The sequence below is a fragment of the Melanotaenia boesemani genome, chromosome 20 (assembly GCF_017639745.1).
Source record: "Melanotaenia boesemani isolate fMelBoe1 chromosome 20, fMelBoe1.pri, whole genome shotgun sequence".
In the NCBI taxonomy this organism is placed as follows: Eukaryota; Metazoa; Chordata; class Actinopteri; order Atheriniformes; family Melanotaeniidae; genus Melanotaenia; species Melanotaenia boesemani.
Genome location: NC_055701.1, coordinates 5,072,900 through 5,092,186, shown reverse-complemented (window position 1 = coordinate 5,092,186; position 19,287 = coordinate 5,072,900). Strand labels below are relative to the sequence as shown.

General features: G+C 36.6%; 1 protein-coding gene across 1 annotated transcript in view; it reads right to left on the bottom strand.

Moving 5' to 3' along the window:
- The window catches only part of LOC121630803 (leucine-rich repeat and fibronectin type-III domain-containing protein 2), a 169,422-nt gene that overhangs the window by 10,343 nt on the left and 139,792 nt on the right, over positions 1 to 19,287 (bottom strand). The window lies entirely within an intron of this gene.

The window sequence follows — 19,287 nt, the reverse complement described above, 5'->3', positions numbered from 1 at the left end:
ATAAAGCTTTGAAATAAACAGCAGTATGAGGTTGTTTTTAATTACTGCCTTCATGGGGTAAACAATGGTTTTGTTCTTTCTGGAAACATTATACTATCTTAATGACAGCTGCGGGTTCTTTTAATGGTCTGTTTTTCCATGTGTTTACACTGTTTACATTTTTTGTACAGAAGTATGGGCGTTTATGTTGGTAATTTGCCTTATTCCTTCAGTTTCTACATAGTTTTGGCAAAGAGAATGCAGTAAAGAAAAAAGATTCCACAAGCTGCAGGCGTTAGACTCTGCAGGCTAGACTGACAACATGAGTGCACCCCTGTCTGAGCATCTTAACAGCCCTCACACCTGGCTGACTTCTCCGAATGAATGGTCACCCTTGGCTTCACCCAGCAAACTTTTAATTCCCCTAGACATTTGTATCATTAATTCCTAATACACTCAAAATCTAAAAATCAATTTCAATCACCCTTCCTTTTTTTCATTTTACAGAAGCAATTCTTAGTAATAAAAGACAGACTTCTCATGTGCAGGGTTCACTCTGGAACCATGATGAGGGATCGTTGTTATTTTCTCCTTATGTTAACCACATGTTTTTGTTATCATTCATTAATATGCATACCTGTGTGACATGCCCGCTGCACTTTAAGGTTTCTTATCCTGATTTATGTTTAGACTGTGCTTTGTTGGTTTGTAATTACACTATACAAAACATTGCAGAATCCAAACTACAGTCATGATCAGACCAACCACACTATTTAAGTTTGCTATGTAAAGTTTTGCACTGCATCCATTGACTTTCACTTGATAATCTTAATCTCTTCTTTTTCTTCTTCTTTTTTCAAATAAAGACTAAGCGACAATATAGTACAAATTAATGCAGTGGTTTCAAAACACGACCCCAAAGACAACATCTGTTTGTGTTCATGACTCGTATGTTAGTACCTGTAATAACTTTGTTTCTGGACACCCGGTGAAAAAAATTAAATCTTAATTTACCTATCAGAAACTTTATAAATAAGTGAGACACAGTGCTGTTTGATGGATTCAGTTCACCACTGTAACAAAGCACCTACATGTCCAAAATCATCTTCTCTCTCCTAAAGAATGCCAAATTCAGATTTTTAATATGGCATGAGTACTTTGTTGTTTGTGCATTAATGTTTTAAATAATTAAAGTGATAGTTCCACAGATTAATCCCTTTACTTTAAGTTTTATTTACAATCTTGGCAACCCCCTGAAATGATGTTTCGGACGACTGTGGGGGTCAAGACCCCCAGTTTGGGAAAGGCCACAATAATGTTTATTCCAAGTTGTTTGATGACCAGTTCTAGGGTGAAAATGTCATAATTAGTTACTTAAAATTTGGGAAAAAAATACTCTAAATACTATGTATGATAGTTTTAAAGATTTTTATCTGTCTTTAATCATAGAAAAATGTAAGATTATTATCCTCAGAGCTTGAATAATTAAATGAATTTATTCAATAATATAAATAAATTTCTGATTTTCAAGCATCCATTGCTATTCTAGACAAGTGCAGGTGGCTGTCTTTTGGCTTTACCCAAGACATCAGGAGGTACAAATGCAGAACATTTGTTAAAATTTCTTCTTTAATTGCATACTTTTCCAAGAAATCTTCATTTTACAGCATACATCTATGAGTGTGGCTGTTTCTCAGGCCAAATCAGAAAAAGGCCAAAACACTGACATGTCAACAAGCTAGTTAGCCTAGCATAGTAATGTCTATACCAAGATGGTGGATGCCAAATAAAAACGAAGAAAAAAAAAATCCTTTTGCCACAGATTTTTGATTTCTGATGAATGATGTATTTTAATTTTATTAAAACTTGAAATAGTAGAGAGAAAAAAATAAATAAAAATAAAATTATATATATATATATATACATATACATATATACACACACACATACACACACACACACACACTGCAGGGCTACGTTCAATCATAACCTGACCTTTTCCCTGTACTGTTGTGTGTTTCTGAGTCATCACATTAGGATTCAATCAGCACTGCTGAAACTGTGTGAAACTCTGCAAAAGGTTTTCTACTTCATCCAAATTCTTGCAGACTTGATGCATACTCTTCTGATCCTCTCAGCACTCTGAAGCTAATCCCCACAAGGCTTCATGGCGAGAGCTGTCAGTGATGACAGACAGTTTCTCTCAAGGACTCATTTTAATGGACAGCATCTGGAAACACCACCCAAAAGCCCTGAACAGAAGCTGCCTCTTTTTTTTTTCTTTTTATTTTCTTTAGATCTTCTTCTTCTCTAAAAGAAAGAAAAAAAAATTGCAGAAATGGAATTAATGCTGGCTGGAGTCACATTAAGCGTTCAGTACATATCCCAATCTCATTAAGTTTCCCTGTAAAGTGTTTGCCATTTGTGGAGCGTATTGTGGTTAGTCAAGAGAAAAAGTTGGTAAATGAGAAGCAGAGGTGACCTTTCAGGGATACAAGAGGTTCAGTTGCAGTGAGATAAGAACCATTGGCAGTGTTTAAGGCCCCTATCCATTTACTCATGGCCTTTACCAAGCCTGAAATATAATCTACACTTCAGTGTAAAGGGACAAAACTGCTGCTGAAACACCAAGATGTATACTTTCTATAGAGCTCCACTGTGCAATGGTGGCACTAATACACAGAACATTTTTGTTACTTGTTTCTTTAGTATATCTTACTAATCTCATTTATTTCTTGTGTAGTATTTTATGTAGCATATCCAAGACACCGAACAAAAACTTTCTTTATTGATTCTTAATTTGTATAGAAGTATCAGCAGACACAATGCAAACACCTGACAACTGCCATCTTTTTGTCTAAAACCTCAACATATATATATTTTTTAGGGTAGGATTAATGTTCCTACCCTTACTTATGGTCACAAGCTTTGAGTAGCGACCTAGAAAATGAGACCACAGATATAATCAGTCGAAATGAGTTTCCACCACATGGTGAGAAGTTTGGTTATTTGAGAGGGGCTCAGAGTACGGGCACTTCTTCCACATCGAGCTGGGTGAGGTGGCTTCGGATCTAGTGCATCTAGAGAAGGGTCAAATGCAGAGATTCCCAACTGGAATTAATACAGTAAAATTTATTTATTTATGTAGTCTCTATAGCTGCTGCCACCATGACCCAACCTTGAATAAAAGGCAGAAGATAGATGATGGATGGACCAAGATCCCCACAGCTGACCTCAAAGATCAATCCAGTGTTTCACGAACTCCTTACGGTGGCTTCATCCATCTACAAATGTTCCTCTCCCAATACAGCCCAATCTAATTTGACTGGTAGATCAAACCTGCAACAGCCATTCTTACACAACAACTCAGATTTTGATTTGACACAAAGTTAGAAGAAGCTGCTTGTGTATAAAATGAGTCATCAACATTTTAATGTTACATTTATTTTAGGGAAAGGTTGAATGTTTTATTTGATATATTGTAAAAACTAACCCCAAAAGTACTTCCTGAGAGATGCTGGTGTATAGATACGTTTCTGTTCAAAGGCTTCATTTCACATGGGCTTAAAAACAATTAAGATAATATAGAAGGTGTACTAAAATGTCTTTATAGATAAAGAAGTGGTAATAAATAAATAAATACATAAATAAATAAAGTGAGTGAATTACTATCAGATCCCAGGTTACCACAAATTATTCTCCCTGGAGCTTCATTTAAACTCTGCTTATTCTGGTGGAAAGAAAGCAGCTGAGTCTCTAAAAGATTTTCAATCCCTGGGGAAAATTTCTGCATTGAAAACAAGGATTTTGTAGTCTCCACTGGTTTCCATGTCTGGGTTTAGTCCACTATCAGCAACTAAAGTAAAACTGTGACCCAAGCTGTGTAACTTTAACAAACCTAGCTACCAAATAAATTTAATTTTTTTAACACTTTTTTTACAGCATTCAATGCAAGTTAATAAAAATAAAAATAAATTAATCTTTAGCAGAACTGTGATAATACTAAATTTAGTTAAGCAGGTATTGTAGCTTAAAGAGGCTGAGCTGTATGAGGTATTAGTCAGCAATGCTGGCTTCATTGGACATGAGGTAGCATTTCTGTTCTCATAGTTTTACCACAGAAAAATCTTGATAATTCTTATTGAGGGATAATATTGAGTGATGGTATTAATTCCATCTCAAATAGAATCTATAAAAGAAATAAAGATCAGGCTGGTATTTTTAATTTATAGGCTTCAACAGAATATCTGATCATCTAATCTAAAGAGAGAGAGAGTAAAACTGCCTCCCATTAATTTCAGCAGGAATCATGAGTTATAGAAACTTAATTTCTTTTAAAGCTTTAAGATGTCACATGATGTTAGCACGTGGTGTAAGTTTGACTTTGTTAGATTGTGCTTATTTGCATTATTAAGAGTAAAAAAAAACTCAATGGAGGCTTATTGGACACAATGCTTTTAAAAATGACAGATCCATCCAATAATGTGGAGACAAATTAATAAATAAATGAAATATTTTAAAGGAATACACAAACTGCTTCACTTAGCTTCCCAAACACACAAGAAACACAGAGGCTAGTTTAATTCTCTAAAAGAATGAAGTTTTTTTATCAGTGATTTTCACAAATTGTACTTCCTGAGCTTCTGTGAGAATAAGGCTGCAGGGAATCTTCCTGATGATAATGTTACCAGTATGTCTATGTGAAAGACCAGAGCTAGAGCCACACACAGTCAGTGTTTTGAGCTTTGATCCTTGGTTATAGAAACAGCAGGTCACAGATCAGAAGAGTATAAAGAATAAAACAAGAATTGATTTCATCAATAATATTAGAATAATATATAAATATTTACTGAGCAATCCACTGGTGCAAACAGAAACCATTACTATTTATCCGGATGGATGACAGACATACTATCTGAGACTGCACTGAATTACAGAAGCTGGTCTGACCGTATCCTTGACATCTTGATTTGAGTTTGAGGACCAAACACACAGACAATCTGTATTGCAGAGAGACGATGAGAGCTTTTAAAAAACTAGGTGAGTTTTTCCTGAGTAGGAGTCTGTTATACAAGCTTCACTTGAATTCACATGACTGCCCAGCTGTTTTACCATCTGTTAGACAAAAATCCAAATGTACCACAGGTAGAGGTGGCCCTGAGGGAGAGGATGGTCACTTTCTCTTAGCAGCAACGAATCCTGTTATCCTCCAGCCTGAGGCTTTGTTGTGGACATGCCTTGCTGCAGACTCCAGTGAACTGTTGCGGCCTCAATTTATGCTCTACAAATGTCTCTCTCCTGTTATTTCATTCTGGAAAAAAAAAAAAAAAGTGCTCCACATAGATACTCTCCAGTCTGGATGTAAGACTTTTTTACCTCAGTTGTCAGCTGTGTTCAGTACAGTCTTCCAGCTACACAGAGTGAGTGCATCTCAGACAGAACTGGACTCACCAGCAGCATCACATCTTTCTCATTCATCTGCCACGCTTTGATAAAACATGTCACAGGATGACAGCTAAACCTGAGTGTGCTCTGCACAATCCACTGATGCCATGTTGCATCATTTTTGGGTGCTTACGCTCAAAATTGGGACAGCATCTTTCTGCCGTTGCTGTTTGGTGCCATAAGCATGTGTAAACGTCGCCTCACGAGGGCGTGAAATGACAGGATGACGGTTATTTTTCCTCTATGTGAATCACCTACAGTCTGGGTTCTTGCGTCTTTTATGGAATTCCATTTAAAATTTAATGGAGGTGGGAAATTGCTGACATGATTCAGACGCAAAATCTTGCCATTATGGAAAAAATCTTGACAAAAGATGGAGATCATCAGAGTGGGAAATGGAGGAGCACACAGCAGCTGAAAGCTTCTCTGGATAATAAACAAGGTAATCTTTGTGTTCAGTCAAACTTACCTACATACATGTTCTTCAGGATAGTCTTGGCAGATATGCGAAGACCTTCACCTCTCTTGAACAATAAAAGCCAGCTAATATACACTAACAACCAAATGTGGACAAAACTCTGTCCTGAAAAGCTACATGCAGGCTTTTATCAGATCTGAAGAAAACTTTGTAGAAGTCTGCCAGATTAGATGAGCCTGAGAAAAGTTTGCACAGATATTTAAAAGAAACATTTATATTTTATTTTAAACAGCACAGCTTATAAGAAACTATATATATCGTATAACTTTTCTAAAGTCACCTCCAGCTCATAGGGGAAATTTGAGAGTGAAGTGTAGATATAATCAACCTGATTCTTTAATATCTCTAAAGCTGTGAGAACAAACGGTGATGTTTCATATGTTATCTTAATATGATTAAAAGCACTATAAGTGATCACTGGAAGAAACTGATGAAGATATGAATGGACAGATTTGGTGCAGATGAATAAAAATGCTAACAGAATAATGATCATACATTGCATCAGATGCTGTTCATCACCTCTCTGTTTTTTTATGATGGCCAAGTTATTTCTGGAATCAAAAGGAAAAAAAAGAACCAGTAAGATAAGGTGGAGGTGGGGTTACTGTTAAATCCCCTCTTTTTCCAATTAAGATGGTGTTGACATTCATTTAATTTTCATTTCAACCTTGTTTCACTACTTTAAAGCTGACCTCCCTCATTTATATGTGCTTGAGTCAATTTAAATTCTGTCTGTCTCTGATCTGAGGGTGTCTTTTTGAAACAGAACCACAGAACCAGTTCTTCCTGTCCCACTGGGTCCATAGCAAAAACTGGTGGGACGTTAACAACCCCTCTACTGGGTCAGAATAAACCAGATGTTTTTGATTGGATGTCATAGTATAATCTAGGCTGCTTCATTTAAGTTAGAAAAAAAAAAGAAAGAAAACCTGTGCTTCCACATGGAGGTGACGTCATATCAGTGACGTAAGAACATGAGCTTCGTGTTCTATGAGAATATAGAAACTGTCTTTGTTGCTACGCCTCTAAAGTCTGTCCAGTGTTTTAATATCACTGGTTCATGTTTTAAACAAGGAAGTATTTTGAAATAACAAATAAAAAAAATACATTTTTTGATTCATTAAAAAGAAAAAAAAAAGAAAAAAAAAAAACAAATGGCGCTCTGCTCGGCGGCTGCTGCCTCAGTCTGCCTGATCCTGTCTGTGTTTATGTTGTTGTTGTCTACTCTTGGACGAGTTTGTACTGGAAAATAAAATCTTGCACCTGTTGCAATGACAATAAATTTTCATTTATTCCTCTTTACACCCCCCGAAAAAATAACTTAAATAAAAAATAAATAAATGAATATAGTAACCATCCACAAGGCCTCTGTTTAGTTCAGTTCCATCATGGATGACAGTGCCTACCCTCTGTTCTCTGTGTTCCCAAAATGCTCATGATAAAATACAGAAATGTTGTACGTTAAGTGTGAGACAGGTGCTATTTTCAAACCTGTCAAATCTATTTACCTCTTTTGCTGTCTGCTTTTCTCTTTTTTCTTGTTATAGCTGGACTTTACTGACATGGATCTACCGTCAGTGTGTGATGTAATCCAGCTGAAAGAGCCATAATGCTCTCTGTGTTAAACTATGAAAGAAAAGCCCACAGTGTTCACTTTGTCTCCCCCAAGATATTTGGAAAGTACACATCAGGCTTTGAGGCATTATCTGGTGAAAACTTTTTATCTTTGGGAGTCTTATAGTGTGCAGTTTCTACAGCGATGATGAGGTTAGTGGGGCAGTGCAGGATGCAACTGGAACCCTAAACAAAAGGAAAGAAATAGTTCTACTTCATGTGGGGGTAAAGAAGTGATTCAAATTTAATATCAGGAGATTTTTCCTCATTTTAAGGTCATACTGGAAATCTCATCCCAGATTTAATTCATATTCTACAGTCAGTCATTTAGCAGACGCTTTTATCCAAAGTGACTTACATTTGAGAGTAAGAACAACACAAGCATGAATTCAAACAAGATGGGACGTCATAATTAAGTGGTAGTCAGACTGCTTTGAGTCCAGTTGAACCCAGGTGCTGCCATTTTTTTTTTTTTTTTGTAGTTTTTGTAAATCATTTTGTTTAAATACAAACATCATGATTTCATCAAACAACATCAACTTGGGCATAAATGCATGACATAACAGGAAATGAAAGCTCAGTCCACATGAAGGGTTTTAAGAAAAAAAAAAAGTCAGCAAGTCGCATGGGCTGCAGCATAAGCAGTCTCTTTAAAGCTTAGATTTATTTAAATTTCAACAAACTGACACCAGTGAGAGTATGCTGAGTTTGCTGTTACAGGCTCCTGTTTGCTGGGTGGCTGTAAATGAGTACAGAGCTGTGGCGGATTATTATGATGCTTGGCCACGTTCTTGAGCGATGGAGAGGTTTTCTTCCCCAACCATTTCTTTTTAAGCAGATTAATAGATTTTTATTCACAAAGTCAAACTGAGTTTATAATATAAGCATCCTTCCTACGTGTTTAAATTTGATCCTTTTATGACTGCACGAAAGAATGCAATGTTTCATCCAAGCTGCAGCATCTGGACAATAAGCTTTTCAGATCTTCCTGTCCTCTATCATCAATATGCATCTTTTTATTTTACCCAAAGTCTCTTCTCTTTCCATATAGTTAATAACTAATCTGAAAGTGACAGATTCATAAAGTAAAAGTGCTAAACATGCACAAGGCCCAAACACAAATCATCCAGTTCTTGACTTCATTTTTGTAAAAGATTGCACAACATCATATGCCATAGAGAAAAGAGGTCAATTATATTAAGGCTGTGTACTCTCTTCAATCATCTAGTTTATTTTTGTTTAATATTCTTTACATGTACGCTTCTGAAATCCGAAAGCAAAGACAGGTTGATTAACTGAGCTGCACTTCACAAACCCAGCTCAGTATTAGATAAAAGCTTCCCTTGTGCTGTTATGAACAGCGGCAGAGCAGGTGGAGCTGGTTCAAAAAACACCAAAATACAACAAACTAATTCATGCTACTGAGGTTGGTAGTTAGAAATTAAATTATTTCTGAGTAAATACGTGAATATAAACAGGATCCATAAACTCTTATTATTTTCTGCATAACACAAAAGTTTGAAAAAAAGCTCCACTTTAATTCTTAGACTTTTTTTCTTCTTTTAACTGTTCCTGTCCAGTATCATAGGAGGCAGAATAATGATCTTACACCAAGTTTATCAGCTTATTAGGTCAGAGTTGCAAAAGAAACCTATGACATATTATACTGTGTCACTACTTAACCCTTTCCCTGCCTGCTCTAGAGCAAATTATTCAGTGACTATAATCAGGCATCTCTAACACTCGGTTTGGGTATTAAAAGCGCTTGTTGTCCCATTACTCTTTCAAGTTTAGACCATTTCACTATTTCTACCATATAAATAACTATTATCTCAGCCTATTGAACAATAATAATAAAAAAAAAATCAAAGGAAATATTTATTTATTTATTTTGTCTTGAAGAGAATTTATGCATACACAGAGAGAACAAACTCCACACAGAAAGACCACTGTTTGAACCCCTCCCCAGCCAAGGCTGGAACCAGTGACCTTGCTCTGAGGCTGCGGGCTAACCACCACCGTGCAGCCCAAATTCAATTTGCGGAATTAAAAATAAATTATAACTATTACAAGATTATGTTAAAACATGTTGGAAATATTAAAACCACATATAATGATAAAGACTTAGTAATAAAGCTGGAGACTGTTGCTGCAGCTCTGCAGTTTGCAGAGTGAAACCTCGATTTGGGGTTAATTCATATTTGCAGCAAATGTGCTAATGGGGCTACAACTGAATCATCTGAGCAGGTTGCGATGAATTGTCAGGGATATCTTGAAGCAAACATGTGCCAGAAGCATGATTAAGATGTGGATCCTGCAGATGGAGAATCGGGCTTTGACAGGATTTTATTTTCTTTTCAGCTACCATAACGATGTAGGCTGCTTAAGCCATCTGGAGGTTGTTGCTCTGACTCACACTTTGGTCCTCATAGGAAAAAAAGGCTAGAAATTAGCTAGTGTTAAATTGGAGCTGTTAATCATTTAAATTTTTTCATATGATAGCATCCTATCTTTTAACATCTTAGAAGGATTCTTTGTTCCCTTCTTTCGGTGGATCAAGGTGTTCAAACTAAGATCTGAAAAACTAACCATGTTATACTGAAACCTGATAAAACTTGAAGTCAATCGACATTTAATTGCATGGTTAAAAAAATACAATGCAATTTAGCATTTATTCATTTTCACTCACCATCCCATCCAAGAAGAATACATATTATAAAACACAGATAAATGAAAATTGAGCTGGTTTACTGAGTGCAGACACTCAGCTCCAGCAGAGCTCAGTATGAAGCTGGCCTCATGCTTCCAGAGGTGGTTCACTGCTGTATCCATCACATAACACTTCTCACACCTCCTGAGGCAAGTCAGAGGCTTTGCTCAGTGTCAGACACAAATGGGTAATTGACAACCCCTTGCCAATACCTCAAGCCTTTGCTCTTTTCATCCAGCCAAAGAATCTCACTTGAATATCGGATTCATCTAATATTTGACTGGCCTTCTGCAGGGCACATCACGTAGCTCCTGACTGCTGAACTTTCCAGATTCTTTTAACCTTTCAACCTTGAGTTATAGTAAAAGGTGTAATAGGCAAAGTTAAAATTATGTATCGTTTTGTGTTTGACCACATGTCTGCAAAAAAAAGAAAAAAAAAAGAGTCTGAAGGATGACAGCTGAATAAAAATGGTAAAAATAAAATTATGGGGTCATATTACAGTTACAACGTTACATGAAAAGAGGGCAAAAGGTTCAATGGTGCAAAGTAAAATTAAAATGACGTTTCAGTTTGGAAGCTGAAAGAAGATGATAAATGTTATGTAAATAGTGTCTAAAGCAGCTATTAACTAAAAAAAAAAAAGAAAAATCATTGCATAATTCCCCATAAAGAAATAGTGTGTTTCAAGGGTTAAAGAAAGTAACTTCAGTTCAAAGAGGAAAAGAAGAAAGAAAAAAAAAGTATAATAAGTCTCCTTTGGGGTTGTAACAACAGGGTTGAATTTGGGTATTTTCTACAAATAAAAGAAATTGACTTTTTGACTTTTATTTTTTATTTTTATATGGCTGACTATTTGTTTTTCATTCTTGACATGCGATCAAATATATGTTAAATACCATGACAAAATAGTTATTCTTTTGACAGCCTTTAACTAAATTTGAAATTAATTATTGAAAATTGTTCAGCTTTATTACTTAAAATGATTTGGTTTCACTGGCAATTTGGTCTATAATCTGTTAACAAAGCCCCGATCGATCTGTGACCAAAGGCGTCCAGTGATCTCCTGTCTGTCTCTTTCCCCGGTGGTACATTTGAAATTAATTACAGAATGACAAATAATGTTCGTCACTTTAGCCCATCCTCCAAAACCTCTAAATCAAACCCAAAATGAAGCAAGCTGGAACAGAGGAGATATTTTCATAAATCCTGTTCAATAAATTAGGCCTGGGAGTCAAATTAATCTCCAGATGTTGGAGCATTGACCCACTGAGGTATGCAATTAATTCCAAAACTTCCTGGAAAGAGATTTTTTACTGTGATAAACAAGGACCCATGGCTCAGATTATCTATTACCAATCAGCCCTAAGCTTGTTCCACATAGACACAAGTTGCCAAAAGACAAAGTTGTATCAGAAATATCTACAACCTCCAAGGACACTGTTAAAGTTTTAATCTTTTTAAAACTTTAACCATGTACTTCCTCGCCCCTTAGCCATGATAAATAGGCCAATTGTAAATCTGCAATTAACTCTATTATTGTGAAACTTCAGTACGTGATATGAAGAGTCATTAATCTAATTCACTTTTGTTTTTTTGTGTTTTTTTTTCTTTTTTTTCTGATTTTCTGATATGTAAAATCTCATTTTAAAGAACAATAAAAAAAACCAAAAGCAAGTAAAACAAACAATGAAAATGGTCTCTTGCTGCTAAAGTAATACTTTCTCAAGGATAACTTTGGATTTATCAGAAGGAACATTATTGTCACAGTACAACTGTTTTCTGTAAAGTAGTGACATACTTAGCGTATGAAACTTTCAGTGTCTAACTTGAAAAATGTTAAATGGTCTGTAGTTATATTGTGCTTTTCCAGTCAAAATGACAAGCCCTTCATTACCTACAACAGACAACATAATTTAATAGCATTCTTTTGTTTTTAGATTTCCTTGTTTCATTTATAGCTGTTGTATACTTTGCAGAGGAGATTTCGGATATTTTTCCACAACGTTGGTGGGTTTGTAACATATTAAAAAATTAAATACAACCTCCTAATTCGTAAAGGAGCGGGCCCAGTCAGTGTGCACAGCCACAAACGACCAGGAGATGCAGCAACAGCAAGTCTTTGAGAAAACAGAAGACATCCTTGTAAGCTGTTCCATCATCTTTCAGGTTAGTGCTTTCAATATCACGGTGACTAGACTTCCTGGCAGTACAGTCAGAAACCTTCCACTCCTAACATGCCAGCTATTCCAGGCTTTGAAAATTTCTATAACAAATTATAACCCATCATGATTTCCATCTTAATATGAAAATTTACTCCACAGCTCACACTCACCTTCCTGTCCACGCATTTCAAAAATCACAATTATTATGGAGATAATGGGAAACTGTAGGCAATATAGGCAAAGCATGCTGGACCAATAAATCTATTTAAGTTATGTTGAGTTCAAAAGATGTGTTTAAAAAGATGCATCTCATTGTCCTCAACAGAAGCTTCTTTAATGCCATGATCTTTTACAAAAGATTCTCAACTGTGAAGAGATAAAAGAGGAATCAATGAAGCTCCATTCCTTAACATTTAAGTGATTTGACCAGCTCCCACTTTAGCTGTCACTTGTATTATTCTGGATAATCTCTCTAACACAGTGGTTCCCAACCTGGGGGCCACTTTGACATTCATTACACATATTCATGGACTTTTGTTGCACTGCTACATCCGGGGGTAAGAAATTACACTTGACCTTTTTTTTTTTTTTTTTTCCCCCAGCCTGGAGCACCATGTGGCAGCTATGTTTTGCTTTATGGAACCACATTACACTTCAGCAACTAGATATCAACACACTAACCCTTATGAAAATGCACCATGGCTAATTTATCAAAGAAACACAAGATGACCTTATTAAAGGAAGCAAAGACAGGAACGAGTCACATTAATAGAGCAAGAGACAAGACAAGAATAAACATCATACTGACTTTTACTGACTGTAGAGAGCTCAGAGAAGAGACTGGATGCAAGATAGGTTAGTCTTTGTTGGGTGGAAAAATCTATCAAAGTCCAGCATTGCTGCTTTAAATAATGGGATTGGTTTTACTTGTTTATTAGTAGGAATTCTCACAAATCGTTCCATTAAAAAACAAAAAAACACAAACTTTCTAGACTCACACGACGAGAGTACAAGCATTTGATAAATGGTAATAAATGTCATGGTCCATGCCCCAGTACCACTGTGTTGCTGCGGTAGGCATGTCTCTCTGTTTCCCTGGGGACCAAGATGTACACCTACACCGCATCAGCTGATCAGTGTTTATTCCTGGTTGGCCCTCCAGTCATCACCACATAGTTGGCTTACCCCGTGGTAATTCATACATTCTAGTGTCTTGAAACAATTTGGAAAAAGTCCTGTCATTTCCCTGAGCCTGTATTAATCCTCATTTGTGTGCTCTCTCAGGAGCCCAGACGCGCCTGTAACGGACTGCACACCCACCACAGCCCTTCGTTCACTCCTGTCTGTTCTTCAATAAATCTGTTAGCTTGAACTCAGCTCTTTGTTTTTGCTTGGATTCAGGTGTCACCTTTTACTTGCAACAACAAAAACTAAATGTTAATACATACACAGCTTTTTATTGAAGCTGCAATGTTGAAGCAGTGGACCAGACTCTGAGCATACTGACTAAAAACAAAACAGCATCTGCTAAAATATCACAACAAAGCCTTCACAGACAGTAAGATCATTGTATCCATCTTTAATGTGAAACCATGGTGACGAGGACTCAGCTTGTTTGATAAGCTAAATTTTTATAAATACTGATATTTTTCTTTTAGAAAGCACAAAAAGGATTAAAACCAGTATACTGGAAACAGAAATGTTCTTACAACTTTATAGTGTCAGGACCTTTTACTTTTCAAAACAGTGTAGTGTATGTCTGTTATCAGAATTGTCAAAATAAACAATAAAAAATAAAAAGATTTTTATCAGAGGTGGCACACTATAGCAATGTTTAGCCTCCCCTCAGGAAAAGAAAAACAGGTCCTAATAACATCATTATGTTAAAGGTTTATTGCTCTTATTCTTCATGTTGGTGAGACGTTGTTCCTAAGGGGTTAAATGTTTCTGTCAATCCTGAATTCTTCACTAAATTTGATCTTTTAAACAGATTTTTCTTTACAAATAGAACTGCAGTGGAAAAAAAAAACTAGGGTGTGTGCACTTGAGGCTTTGGCTCAATAACTATTAGAGAAAGAAACTCCAAGTATTGTGAAACAGTTTCTGTTTCTGGTATCGACAACCTACTGAAAATGAAGTGTGTGGATTTTCCTGCCTTGGCAGAGGTATGCAGCCTCCAATTTTTCTTCAACTTGGTGTATGTTGTGTTTTCAGCTTGTTCCACTTTTTTATGCTACAGAAAGTCAGATAAGATCCTGTGCAGTGTACGGGAAAATCATGAGAAACTCACACGCTCACTGTTAAGTACTTTTTAGACAATGTCCTTCAGACAGAGGAAAAAAAAACTTTGGCTGATGCTTTTAAAAAAATTAAATCACATCTCAGAAGGAATAGCACCGGCTAACTTGCTCTCTTATCAGAGGCTGCCAGATGCCAGCCTACAACACCATCCCACACACAGCCTGAAGGTGCACGGCAACATGATGCCATTGCAGTGGGGAGGAGGGAGCGATACAGTAAAGAGAGGGGTAGGAAGAGGAAGAAAGAGATGTATAGCCTCAGAACATTCAGTAGGAAAAGTGGATCACCATGCGGAGGAGGAATGAGTGGAGCATGGGGAAAAAGTAGAGTCAGAGACCGATACACCCCCCCACCCTTTTGCCTGTGAGGCTAAAGACCAAAGAAAGACGAGATGCAACTTCAGATGTTCTCTGACAGAGTGTGATTTGCTACAGTGGAAAAACCAGAAAAAAAAATTAGTTTATGAAGGTTCCTATTGCAGCTTTGTCGCAACAATAAGGATGATGTAAATAACTTGTGAGTAACAAGCTCCATCCATCACTCTTATTACAGTTTCAACATACAGCAAAGCCGGTCATGCACACTGCATGCACAAAACCTTCAGGCTGTCTTTCACTGTGGGTGGAAGCTTTCTAAAAGCAGAGAACCTTTTACCAGTGTGAGATGCACTGCCTGATCAAGCCATCTGTGATTAAATTTTGACAGGCAGCTCAGAGTGTGCCAGCTGACAGCCTCAAAATTCAATTTTACCTCACTTTCTCATGCTATGCTTAAACACAACGATCTGCTGCAACATTCAGAAGTGACATCATACACACTCGTACACGCATGCTGGCTGGCAGCTGTTCACTGCCTTAACTTCTCTCTCGGGCTGCCGGTGAAAGCTGATTACCAGCACCAGTTGTCCTCCAAACAAACAGCAGGGAGTAAACAGAGAATGTGAGCAGAACATTTAAGTTTGAGGCAAAGAGTGTGAAATGTGGACATGGAAAAGGACCTTGCAAAATATAATTCAAGCATGGAAAGGGAGAGCTTCTAAGTGTAAGATGGAGGGGGCTGAAGCCACAAGAACACAAACAAAGAATACAGCATCATATACAGCCTAGAAAATGTTATAGAATTCCAATATTCGTCACAAGAGGTGCCAAACTCTTGTATTATTTCAGTCCTCAAAACACATTCTGGCTCTTCTTTAAAATTATTTAATCCCCCTGCTTTTTTCTTTTTGTTTTATTTTCCTGAGTATTAATTATTAATGATGGAGAAAATCCCAATATTTGATCCGTGGAGAAATTTTTCAATAGTGTTACGACCGCTTTGAAGTGCTAACATGGTCCGGGCTATCTGTTTGACCTGTTGCTGCCTCATGCTCCGGGTCACTCTCTAAGCTCATTGGATCAGCAGTTTTTAGATGTTTCAGGATCCAGATTTGTATCCCTGGCAGGTTTGTGCCTTTTAGTTGCAGTTAACAGTCTGGAACAGCTAAAACCACCATATTAGATTCTCCTCATTACAAGAGTTTAAATGTCAATTAAAAACAAACAAGTTTTCTTCTCAGTGGCGTTTCCAAATAAAGTCTATACAGCCTTTTCTTTCCTTTTATTTATTCAACTCATACTGGGCAATATATTGGTTGACATTTCTTGTTTTTAAATGTGCTACATAAATAAATTGACTGAGAAGGTGGGTCAGATTAACATTTCTGCCTAAATTCTTGAGGCATTTACAGCCTAAACTTTGGCTCTTCATATTTTAAGACAAATATGTACTTTGTCAAAAGGGCTCATGTCAGTTTAGAAAAGGTAATCGATTACTAAAAACAATAAACTTTAACATTAACTTCTCAAAATGTATAAAATGCCATACTTAATGCTACAAAATTAACCAACCAAGTAAAAATGTGTTTATTTTTGTTGCTGATAGTTAATGATGGGATGTACTGTGCCAATAAATCGTAGCCTTTGTTGTAGTCGATCAATACCCTTGCTGGTCATGGACTGATTCTCACATTACAATATTGATATTTAAGTAATTTGAGGTGACTATATACTATCATGGATCAGACAGGCTGAACTTAAGGAATGTGCAGTCGGATTCTTAAGCAATTAAAAAAAAAAGATGTTTTATTCAGATCAAGAATCCCTCCAGTATAATTCCAAAGCTCAGGGCAGCGGAAACAAGATGATCTGGCAGAAGGGAAGAGAAACCCAGCTTAAATGGTCAGAGGGACAGGAAGACAAAAGGACACAGGTGAATACAATTACACAGAAGGGAATATTAGCAGGATGTGGGGAAAAGGCCGTTCTAAATAATCCATAACCTTACAATGGCACTAAGAGTTTAGAAATTAACCCTCTTATGAACCAACTGGCTGGAATCAGTCAATGTTCATGAAGCTTCATCTCGTCATCGCTACACATCAGCTGCAATGTTTAATTTAAAGCACAGAAATAAATAAATAAAGGAAATATGGATACTTGGAATAAACAGCAGGGAAGGAGTACTGTGGCAATCTGGCAGCAACAGAAAGAAACAGGGAAGTGTATATAGGTCACAGGTGTGGAGCAATCAACTAAATTTAAACAGGTGTGAAGGAAAAGCAGAGCAGGAATGAAATGTCACATCAAGGTGTAAGGACAAACTATTTCAAAATGGAACAGGAAGAAAATTTTCATTTGAGTACTTAAATTATAACAATTATTTTTTTCTGAATTTAATAGCTCTAAAGCTATATAACTAAACATGCATGAGGAACATTATTTGAACATGAACCCATTTGCATTAAATGAGTACTTTTACATGAAAATGAAATTACTGCCAAAATTGATCACAATGCTTATTTGCAATACTAAATAGTGCTACCAGTCTCCATCTTGTAGTTAAATGCTAGTGTCAGATTTTATTTTGTCCACAGGAGGAGGAGTCTAACAGCTTTTCCATCCAGCTCAATCAGGTAAAATTAACACGATCCGATTAGAGAATGTGTCATGGGTACAACTAAATAGTGTAAAAATCTATTGTTGGAAATTGTGACATGGTAGGGTTTCCCTGAAGGCTGATGTTTCCTGTCAGGCAGGATTCACTCAACATGACAAGAGTGGTGACTCATAAAAATGAAAATAAAAATCTGGAAGCTGTAACCTTGTAGGTGGTTGTAACTCTCCAACCACATGTTGTGTATCATGTCGTTATAATTTTAATCAGATACGTTTAACCCCAAACCCCTACGCAATCTGTTGATGAGCAACAGGCTGTAAAGAGAATCATAAGTGTGAAGGAAAAGTAGAAAAGAAATGACAGCATAAAACATATACACGTCTGAAATCAACAATTTTTTTATTTATTTATTTTTTTTATGATCAATGCCCTCTGTCATCCTGGCATTAATTCTTATTAAAAATGTGGAAAATTCAACATTAGAAGTTGTGTGTGGGAGGTAAGGAACATGGGAACCTGTGTGGAAAGCTAGGAGGTCCCTCTGCTCACAGTCTGAAACTTAAGTCACATCTTAATGCTGTTACTCCACAAGAAGGGAGAAATTCTTGTTCTCGAGGCCACAACTTATTTGAGATGGTGAGAAAGTACGAAAATGAATACAATACGTAAAGAACGTAAAGAACGACACAGACACTGCTGCATGCACAACTACGCCCTGCCACAGACGAAGTTTCCCATTAAGTCTGAATTCACTGAGTCATTTGTTTATTGCACATAAACACATTGGCTCCCCCTGCGGTAATCCCCGCCCTGCCGGGTGGACGTTCTCATGGTGTGTGAATTGACCGGACCAATATTCACTTTTTTCTTGCCGTTGCGGCCTCTAAAACAAAACAAAGTTCTCTCATTTTGTGAAGTATGCAGAAGGCTTACCTGGAATGTTTTGCACACATGCACTCTCCAACTCATAATCAAATCACTTAGATCACTATTTAATTATTTCATATTGTGCCTGTGTTCAGGAGTTTCACAATATACCACTAATGATAATCAAATTAGATCTACTTTTCAGTTCTTTACCTCCAGTTTCACTCTTATTCTGTCACATTAAAAAAAGACCAAATATTCAACATCTTTTGGATTTTCTGCTGCAATAATAATGTCATTGTGTGTCTTATTTTTGCTATTATTTCCTTTAAAATCTTATGTTTGCAAAAAATAAGCATCTCTGTTCCTGTTACTTAAGTGCAACTGCATAATAAACAAACAAACAAAAAAAGCTGATTTACACGACTACTTCTTTAAAGCAATTAACTCTTTTGAGTCCCCACTGGCATGCTTTGGTAATCTCACCGTGACAACATGCAGAGCCAACGTCATGACTTCATTGATTGATAATAGTGCCAAAATGAGCACATATGTTTTTTAATAGGTTAAATTATAATGTGGATAGGGATCTTATTAATAAAGCTGAACCACTTAAACAACCCAAGCAATGCTGAAATGTCAAGACAATCAGATTGTTTGCAATTAGAATTAATGCATCTGCAATTCAAAATTTACGAAACACGGAAACCTCTAAACCCCACCAATCTGTCACTGCAGGGAAGATAAAACAAGCACAAACAAAGTGCAAGCAAATATAAATATAACCTAGG